Raw genomic sequence first — 9660 nt, forward strand, 5'->3', positions numbered from 1 at the left:
ATGGATCAAGAGGATGTGGTTTATCTATACCATGGAATACTACATGGCAATGAGAAACCATGAAATCTGGCCATCTGTAGCAACCTGGATGGACCTTGAGGGTATTATGCTGAGCGAAATAAGTCAGGCAGAGAAGAACAAATACCATATGTTTGCACGTATAGGAGGATTAGGAGGAACTTGACGGAGGAACAAGGGGGAGAAGAAGGGGGGAAATGGTGGGGGAAAGGGAGAGAGGCAAACCATGAGAGACTCTTGAATGCTGACAAAAACTGAGGACTGATGGATGTGGGGGGGAGGAGGGATGGGCACGGAGGAGGGCACTTGTGGGGATGAGCACTGAGTGTTATGTGGAAACTAATTTGAAAATAAACTATTTGTAAAAAAAATAAATAAATAAAGACTGGTCTTCAAACATTATAGCCAATGATGCCATACTTGTCTATGATCTTGGCAACATAAAATCACATCCACACCTCAGTGGCCACCAAACCATTCAACAGAGCTTCCTTAACAATGAGCTGTTTGAAGCTATGATTTTGAGCACTCTCAACTATTTTTTTCACACTCTACATAGCTTTAGCGGTCTTATCAGGGGTTGGAGGAACTAGCTCAACCTTGGCATTGGGCCAAAATGTGGCCAACCGAGGCTCCAAATAAGTGATAGCAGCATTCACCAGCACCTGGCCCTTCTCTGTGAGGTTACAGACAAACTAGGCCATGGTTCCAGGATGGATAAAGGGCTCACAACTTATTAGCTGTGTGACTGTTCCCAAAAGTATTGTTACGTATCAAATCAGTCCAAAACTTGGTAGCTTAAAATAATTACTGTGTTGTCTCACAGTTTCATTGGAATTTGGGATAGACATGGCTAGTAAGTACTGGTTCCAAATCTCTTATGAGTTACAGTCAGTGTGAATGGAGCTAGAAAAGCAGAGAGGGGCTGGAGCTGCTGGGGCTGGTCAGGCACCTCTCTCTCTTCTCTAGATGGCCTTTCATTAGAGCTACTTAGGGCTTCCTCAAAGCATAATGGCCTCAGGGCTGTAGACTGACAACATGGCACCTTAAGGCTGCAGTACAAGCATTCCAGGGATCCAGGTGGATGCTGTGTCTTCTTTTCTGACCAAGCTTTGAAGTCACTCAGTGCCATTTTTGCCACATTCTGACGGTATTATGCAAGTTCCAAACCGAACCAGATTCAAGCAAAGGAGTTAGACTTCCTTTAATGTTTAAGAAAAACATATTGAAGGAGATATTGCTATGGCCATCTTTAGAAAATAAAATCTGCCACAGTGACTTTGGACAAGTCAGCTAACTTTTCTGTGCCTCAGTTTCCCTACCTTTAAAATAGTTATAATACATGGAACATCATTGGGTTCTTGAGATTTAAAGGACCTAATACATTTTAAGTGCTTAGAATAGTGCCCAGCACACAGAATGTCATTCCTTACATTTAATTTTTTTAGTTTAATTTAATTTAAATTTTACTAGTATCTTCAAGTCTCGGAATAAATATCACCTATTCTGCAGAGCCTTTCCTATTAGTCTCACAGGAGACTAGTAGGAATGACTCCTTTCATTCTCCCTTCCAGCTTAGCATGGTACCTCTTTCCTAACACATCTTTTCAGATATATTGTGATGATGTGTTCACAGCCCTAGCTCCTCCAGTGTACTATGAACTTCTCAGCAGAGGGAGACAAAATGGCTGCTCAGTGGCACAGGTTTGTATTTTTTAGAGAATGACTCAGTCCAAAGCACAGGTACAAACAGTAACACTGAAAATGTAGATGAAGGTAGATGATGAAAGCAAGCTAGGATAATACAAAATAAAGAAGGTAGGATATAGTGGGTAATAAATGTCTGACTTCCACGTAGGGTTACTCTTCTATCAAACTTCTAAAGGTTAGAATTGTGTTAAGAAGGTTTTGCAAGAGATGATAGGATTTTCCATGACAAAACAGAGCAGGAAGTTGAAAGCTCTGGCCTTGAATTAACATCTAGAGAGTAGATTAAATTTGTTGTAATAGACTGGTAAAATTTAACTAGTTTTTCCTATCACTATCATTTAGCATTTAAAGTGTCCATAATCAGAAACGCTGAAAGAAAACTGCATTTGAGAGTGAACATAAGCTTTAAACTTGGGAGTAATGTGAATTCGCAGCATTCCGTTCCTTTTACCAGAAAAAGCAACATTAATATGGCAATCTAATACAACAAAAAATATGTGTCCCTAGGCATCATACAGAAATCCACAGAATCTTTTTTTTTATTTAAAAAATTTTTTAATGTTTTATTTGTTTCTGAGAGAGAGAGTGTGTGTCAGCGTGAGCAGGGGAGGGTCAGAGAGAGAGGGAGACACAATCTGAAGCAGGCTCCAGGCTCTGAGTTGTCAGCAGAGAGCTCGACACGGGGCTCAAACTCACGAACTGTGAGATCATGACCTGAGCCGAAGTTGGATGCTTAACTGACTGAGCCACTCAGGTGCCCCAGCACAGAATCTTTACTAACAAGCAAGACTGACAGCTACTTTTATCAAAAGGAAGGTACCTGTATGTCACAAGAGAGTCCTTTAAAATCATAAGTGAGACTTGGTCTCTTACACCAAGAGTGTAAAATCATTTAAATTCAATAAAAAAAATCATAGTGCATTAAAATTTCAAAAAGCCACTTGTGAATAATATAGCTCTAGAATTTATTATTATTATTATTATTTTGCTCCAGCGTCTAGAGATGTTTAAAAATGAATTTTTTAGCTGAACTCTAGGAACGTCAAATCTCAGAAAACAACAGACGAAGAAATTCTAATTAGCTGTGATGAACGTTGATTATAGAGCACGGATATAACAATGATTACAGAAGAAAAAAAAAAGAGGTGATGCATCAGTCCCATGTATCAAATGTGGTTGTGTAATTAGAGAAATTTAATCACAGCAGGCATATGTGATGTATTTGTATTTGTGCCATTTTGTGGATTCACAGGCAGAACTTCCTCAGAAAATACAAAAGGAATAAAAAGCATTCCTATTTTAGAAGCTTTACTTCTTAACCATTTACTTTACAAAGGTCTTTTTTTTTTTTTGTTCTTTCTTCTATTTCTTCCCCATACACCCCACAGAAAAATCATTTCTTTTTCAGCAAAATACTCCATAGTATTACCTTATTTGGTTGTTCTCTTCAGAATGTTCCTAGCTCATACGGATTAATAGAAGATATGCATATATTCATTAGGAAAAATAGGCCCTGTTTATCTGGAACATTTGGTTTGAAAGATATGGTCCCTCAACTGAGTGTCTGAAGGAAATAGAATAGAACCACTGTGTCTAAAGATGAAGCCATGAACGGTGCTCTCAGGTTCTGTGACATCAGCCAGCCAAAGTTTGCTGGTTCATGAATAAGTTCAGTATATAAGAAATCACCTGGCCAGGTGAGCTCTCACAGAAGATTCAGTGACCTGTTAGAAGGTCACAAGGTTTATCTTGAAGAAGACTCTGCCTTGTAGCTTGCAAGATTTTTGATTTCCTGATTAAGTGATGGATGAGAAGAGGTCACCTAGGCAGTACAGAACCAAAACCAAAACAAGACAAGCACAAAAAATCTGTTCTTGCAATATATTTGTAAAAGATATCTGAGTTCTCGTTGGTGAGGTTGGATTAAACTATAGAGTTTATCATTATGACAATGTATCTGTATTTGTCCTGAAAACTCTGCTTAAGTACAGTAGCTCCCCCCTTATCGGTGGGGGATATGTGGCACGGCCGTCAGTGGATGCCTGAAGCCATGAATAGTTCCAAACCCTACACTATGTATCCTATGTTTTTTCCTCTGTATACATACCTATTATAAAGTTTAATTTATAAATCTGGCAAAGTAAGAGAATAACAGCAATAACTGATAATAAAGTGGAAAAATTATAACTGTATAACAAAAGCTATGGGAATGTGGTCTCTCTTTCTTTCTCTCTCAAAATATCTTATTGTGCTGTACTCACCTTTCTCCTGACAATGTGAGATGCTAAGATTCCTACATGACGAGATGGAGTGAGGTGACACAGGCACTGTGATGTAGTGTTAGGTTACTCTTGAATTTCTGATAATATGTCAGAAAAAGGATCACTTGCTTCCCACCCATAGTTAACTGTAGGTAACTGAAACCAAGGAGGCAAAACTGTGGATAAGGGGGACCACTTTATAACAAAATAGAGAAATAGAATGAAACATCAGAAGTTCACACACACACACACACACACACACACACACACTTTGTGCAGTTTCTTTAGCATTTGTATATAATTTTTCCATACTCAACCTAATGCAATGCAAATATATGCACCCATATGATAATTTTGCTTAAGATATTCAGAGGTCCATCATCCTTCATTTCAACTGCAGCAAAGTTTCTCTTTGATTGAAAATGAATTTTGTACAAACATATTATTAAAATGGGAAGAAAATGTATCCCATTTTTACCTGCATCTAATAGAGACTTCTGTATATCAAAACAGATATCCCAAGTCCTTTTTATGACTTAAGAAGTTAGATGTCATCCTTTCTCCCATCAACACATGCATAAACCGTATCTATTTGATTAAAAAGTTCAGTACATATGTGGTTGTTCAAATGCTTATTGAGAAAAGGAAACTGTCCCAATCCAGGTCCGGTAGTAAATGACCTGTTTATACTGTATAAGTGGTGGGCAAGGGTAAGATTGTTGACAAGAAGGGAGCAGGCCTGCGTGTTGTATCGTTTGCTACGGTAAGAGAAACTATGCATTTCATATGAAATCTCTCAATCTTTAAATGTGGGCACAATTTATATGGACCAGACAAAGAATTCTTTGGGCCGAGTTGACTTAGCAGGTACGTGTTTGCAAACTCTTCTGTCCTCAGGCTGCTGAAAGGATTATCAAATGGGAGGTGAGCTTCTGTGACCAGAGGCTGCTAGAGCTCACCAGATAGACTAGAACCCCACCCCCAGTGGCCTCATAAGAAAATATGTGTGTGGTGTGGCATACTTCTAACTGAATTAAGCCAAATCAATAACTTGGATAAGCAAATAGTACAGGGAGATTGTGGGGAAGAGGAGAGTTACCCAAGAAAGGAGCCAGGGCAAATCTGGTGGTTACAGAAAACACTGGTCGGTCGAGGGTCCCAAGGAAAACTGGCTCACCACAGACAACCAGGTATCAAGTGTTAATCACAGAGGGAGAAACATTACATTTCCAAGAATAGTACTAAGAATGAATGAACTCTGGCATTTTTCATGCCAAAGTGAAAATTTTCAAGCCACTTGTTTTGGCTTCTTAAAATTATATATACCAGGGTGGACCACAGAAAAAGGGCCTGATGGAACATAAACCTATGTGAATGATGTAACTGTCACAGCAAATGCGTATTTTGTTAGCTGATAAATTAGCACAGGGACAAACAAGGTTTATAATGTAAGTGTTGACATAAATTACTGTGCAGCAACATGGCAATTGAAATGTGTAAGAGACTCCTCTGCTGACCTACAATTACACACTTTAATGGTATCCCCTGGATGTTTAAATATGAGGATGAAGATTAAAACCCTCAGTTTTATCTTGATGTCCTTTAGCAATCTCACCTTAGACTATAGGAATATGGCATACATACAGGAGAAGTGGCATAGAGCCTTGTATACCACCTGTAGACCCAACCATTAAATGTGAAGAACATCTTTTCAATACTTTGAGAGCTTTTCTTGGCCAGAATTTCACTGCCTTGACAGTCTGAGAGTACTGACAAGGACTGCTTAATGAGGGGAGGACACTCAAAAGCAAGTTCAGCATGGGGTCACCAGTACGATGGATTGGGCAGAGTTACTCTATTCTGCTTGCAAGACAAGTAAGAGCAAAAATAACACCATGGCCATCTCCAAGGTAAGAGAAAATGAGACTGTTTTCCGAAAGAATCTGCTATTTAGGGAGTGAAGAAGAAGTGAGCACTTGGACTGAAAAGCAAGGTCAAGCTAATAAATGCAGTAAGTAGAAATTGTCACTCTGCCTAAAAAATAGCACCCTGATTTCAAACCAAATTAAGGGTAATTCTAGTGCTACCTTGCAAAGCCTGAACTGCAAAAGAAGGAAGGAAGGAAATCACATTCCCCATGGCCTTTCTTGAGCTAGCTTTACTTCTCTTCCACGGACACAGCATAATACGGTCTTAAGAATAAATGGTATTCAAAGCACTGTTTGCAAAAAGATTAATACTTTCTTTAGAATAATCCTGGAAGGTTATTATGCTACAGATACAGGAATACCTCATGTTATTGCTCTTCATTTTAGTGTACTTTCCAGATATTGCATTGTTTACAAATTGAAGATTTGTGGCGACCCTGCTTGGAGCAAGCCTACCAGAGTCATTTTTTCCAACAGCATTTGCTCACTTTGTGTCTCTGTGTCACATTTTGGTAATTCTCACAGGATTTCAAAGCTTCTCATTACTAATAGATTTGCTATGGTGATCTGTGATCAGTGATTTTTGATCACCATTGTAACTGTTTGGCGGTACCATGAACCACACCCATATAAGATAGCAAACGTAACAAATATCATGTGTGTTTTCACAGCTACACTGGCCAGTCAAGCCCTCATCTGTCCCCCTCTGCTCAGACTCCCCTATCCCCTCAGACACAATATTGAAATTAGACCAATTAACAGCCTTACAATAGCCTCTAAGTGTTCAAGTAAAAGAAGAGTTGCATGTCTCTCACTTGAAATCAAAAGCTAGAAATAATCGAGCTTAGTGAAGAACACATGTTGAAAGCTGAGAGAGGCTGAAAACTAGGCCTCTTGAACCAGTTAGTAAAGTTGTGAATGCAAAGGAAAAGTTCTCAAAGGAAATTAAAAGTGCTACTCCAGTGAACATATAAATGATAAAAAGCAAAACGGCCTTATTGCTCATATGGAGAAAATTTGAGTGGTCTAGATAAAAGATTAAACCAGCCACAACATTCCCTAAAGCCAAAACCTAATCCAGAGCAAGGATTTAACTCTTTAATACTCTAAAGGTTGAGAGAAGTCAGGAAGCTGCATCAGAAAATCTGGGAGAGTCCGTTCATCAGGTTTACGGAAAGAAGATGTCTCTGTAACATAAAAATGCAAGGTGATGCAGCAAGTGCTGATGTAGAAGCTGCAAGGAGTTATCCAGAAGACCTAGCTAAGCTAAGTAATGAAGGTGGCTACACTAAACAACAGATTTTCAATGAGATGAAGTAGCCTTCTATTGGAAGGAGGTACAATCAAGGACTATCATACCTGAAAAGAAGTCAATGCCTGGCTTTAAAGCTTCAAAGGACAGGATGACTCTTTTGTTAAGGGCTAATGCAGCTGGTGGCTTTAAATCAAATCCAATGCTCATTACCATCCTGAAGATCCTAAACCTTTAAGAATTATGCTAAATCTACTCTGCCTGTCCTCTAGATAAGGAACAAGAAAGCCTGGATTACAGAGCACCCATTTAACAGCATGGTTTACTGAATATTTTAAACCCATCGTTGAGGGGCACCTCAGTCGGTTAAGCATCTGACTTCAGCTCAGGTCACAATCTCACGGTTCGTGGGTGTGAGCTCCACATCAGGTTCTGTGCTGGCAGCTCAGAGCCTGGAGCCTGTTTCAGATTCTGTGTCCCCCTCTCTCTCTGCCCCTCCCCCACTCATGCTCTGTCTCAAAAATAAATAAAAACTATATAAAAATTTTAAAAATCTTTAAACCCATTGTTGAGATGTACTGCTGGGTTGGGGGGGATTACTTTCAAAATATTATTGGTTATTGACAGTGTACCTGACCACCAAGAGCTCTGATGGTGATGTATGACAAGATTGATGTTGTTGTCATGCCTGCTAACACAACATCCATTCTGTACCCCATAGATCAAGAAATAACTTCAACAGGCTTAAGGAGGGCACTTTTTGGGATGAGCGCTGGGTGTCATATATAAGAGATGAATCACTGGGTTCTACTCCTGAAGCCAAGATGTTAACATCCCTGGATGTTAACTAAATTGAGAATAAAAAAAAAGTAATTTGAACTCTCAAGTATTATTTTTTTTAAGAAATACATTCTATAAGACTATAGCTGCCACAGACAGGGATTTCTCTAATGGATCCAGGCAAAGCAAACTGAATACATTTGAGAAGGATTCACCATACTAGATGCTATGATGAACATTCATGATTCATGAGAAGAGGTCAAAATATAAGAATGAACAGGAATGTGGAAGAAGTGGATTCCACCTCTCATGGATGACATTGAGGGGTTCAAAACTTCAGTGGAGAAAGTAACTGCACATGTGTTATAAGTACCAAGAGAACTAGAATTAGAAGCAGAGACTGAAAATGGGACTGAATTGCTGCAATCTCATGATAAAACTTGAATAAATGAGAAGTTGCTTCTTATGGATGAGCAAAGAAAGTAGTTTCTTGGGATAGAAACTACCCCTGGTGAAGATGCTGTGAAGACTGTAGAAATGACAACAAAGGATTTAGAATATTACATAAACTTAGTTGATAAAGCAGCAGTTTAAGAAGATTGACTCCAATTTTGAAAGAAGTTCTACTGTGGATAAAATGCTATCCAACACAGCATCTCTTGCTATAGAGAAATCATTCATGAAAGGATCAATCAATCAGTGAGGTAACCTTTATTGTGTTTTTTTTTATTGTAATAAATGGCCACAGCCACCCCACCCTACAGCAGCTGACACCCTGAGCAGTCAGCAGCCATCAACACTGAGGCAAGACCCTCCACCAGCATAAAGATTACGACTTGCTAAAAGCCAGAGGATGATTAACATTTTTCAGCAATAAACTATTTTTAAATTTATTTATTTTAGATAGAGAAAGAAGTGGGGAGGGGGGCAGTGAGGGAGGGGCAGAGAGGGAGAGAGAGAATCCCAAGCAGGTTCTACACTAGCAACAGGGCTTCATCTCATGAACTGTGAGATCATGACATGAGGTGAAATCAAGAGTCAGGCATTTAACTGATTGAGTCACCCAGGTGCCCCACCTATAAATTATTTTTAATTAAGGTATGCACATGTGTTGTTTTTTTAAATAATGCTATTGCACACCTAATATACTACAATCTAATATAAACATAACTTTTATATGCACTGAGAAATCAAAAAATTCATGTGACTTGCTTTATTGTGATATTTTCTTTATTGCAATGGTCTGGAAATGAACTAGCAATATCTCCAAGGTATGCCTGTATTCCAAAAGAAAAAAATAAGTTAGTGAAGTTGCCTTAGTCACCTAGCTGGTAGCAGAAAAGTCAGAATTAAAGCCCAACAGGTTTTCAGACATTTAGTGTAATAATATTTTAATGACACTCAGATTGTTGTGTGCTCGCTCTCGCTCTCTCTCTCTCTCTCTATATATATATATATTTATATATACTTTCAGTGTTAATCCAACTGTTATATTTTTATCTTCTTCAGCCTTTGAATTTTCTGATCTTGTTGTCCTTGGTTATTTGTCCTCCACTCAGTCTAAGGCACCTACTACAGTATCATTTGCTGATCCTGTTATTGAAGGGCAAGGTTACAGCGAACAGTTAAGAGATTTGCTGGGGTTTTTGCCAAAAGGACAGGACAAAAGCAAAGACAACAGGAACAACCACAAGAGAACAAATTCTCAAAA

The 9660-nt window shown here is 38.8% G+C and overlaps 1 pseudogene; it reads right to left on the reverse strand.

Moving 5' to 3' along the window:
* Nucleotides 1-410: 410 nt before the first annotated feature.
* On the reverse strand, nt 411-722 carry LOC120238270 (annotated as a pseudogene).
* Nucleotides 723-9660: the final 8938 nt, after the last annotated feature.

Source organism: Hyaena hyaena, unplaced genomic scaffold (genome assembly GCF_003009895.1).
Source record: "Hyaena hyaena isolate Hyena2069 unplaced genomic scaffold, ASM300989v1 scaffold_200, whole genome shotgun sequence".
Classification (NCBI taxonomy): Eukaryota; Metazoa; Chordata; class Mammalia; order Carnivora; family Hyaenidae; genus Hyaena; species Hyaena hyaena.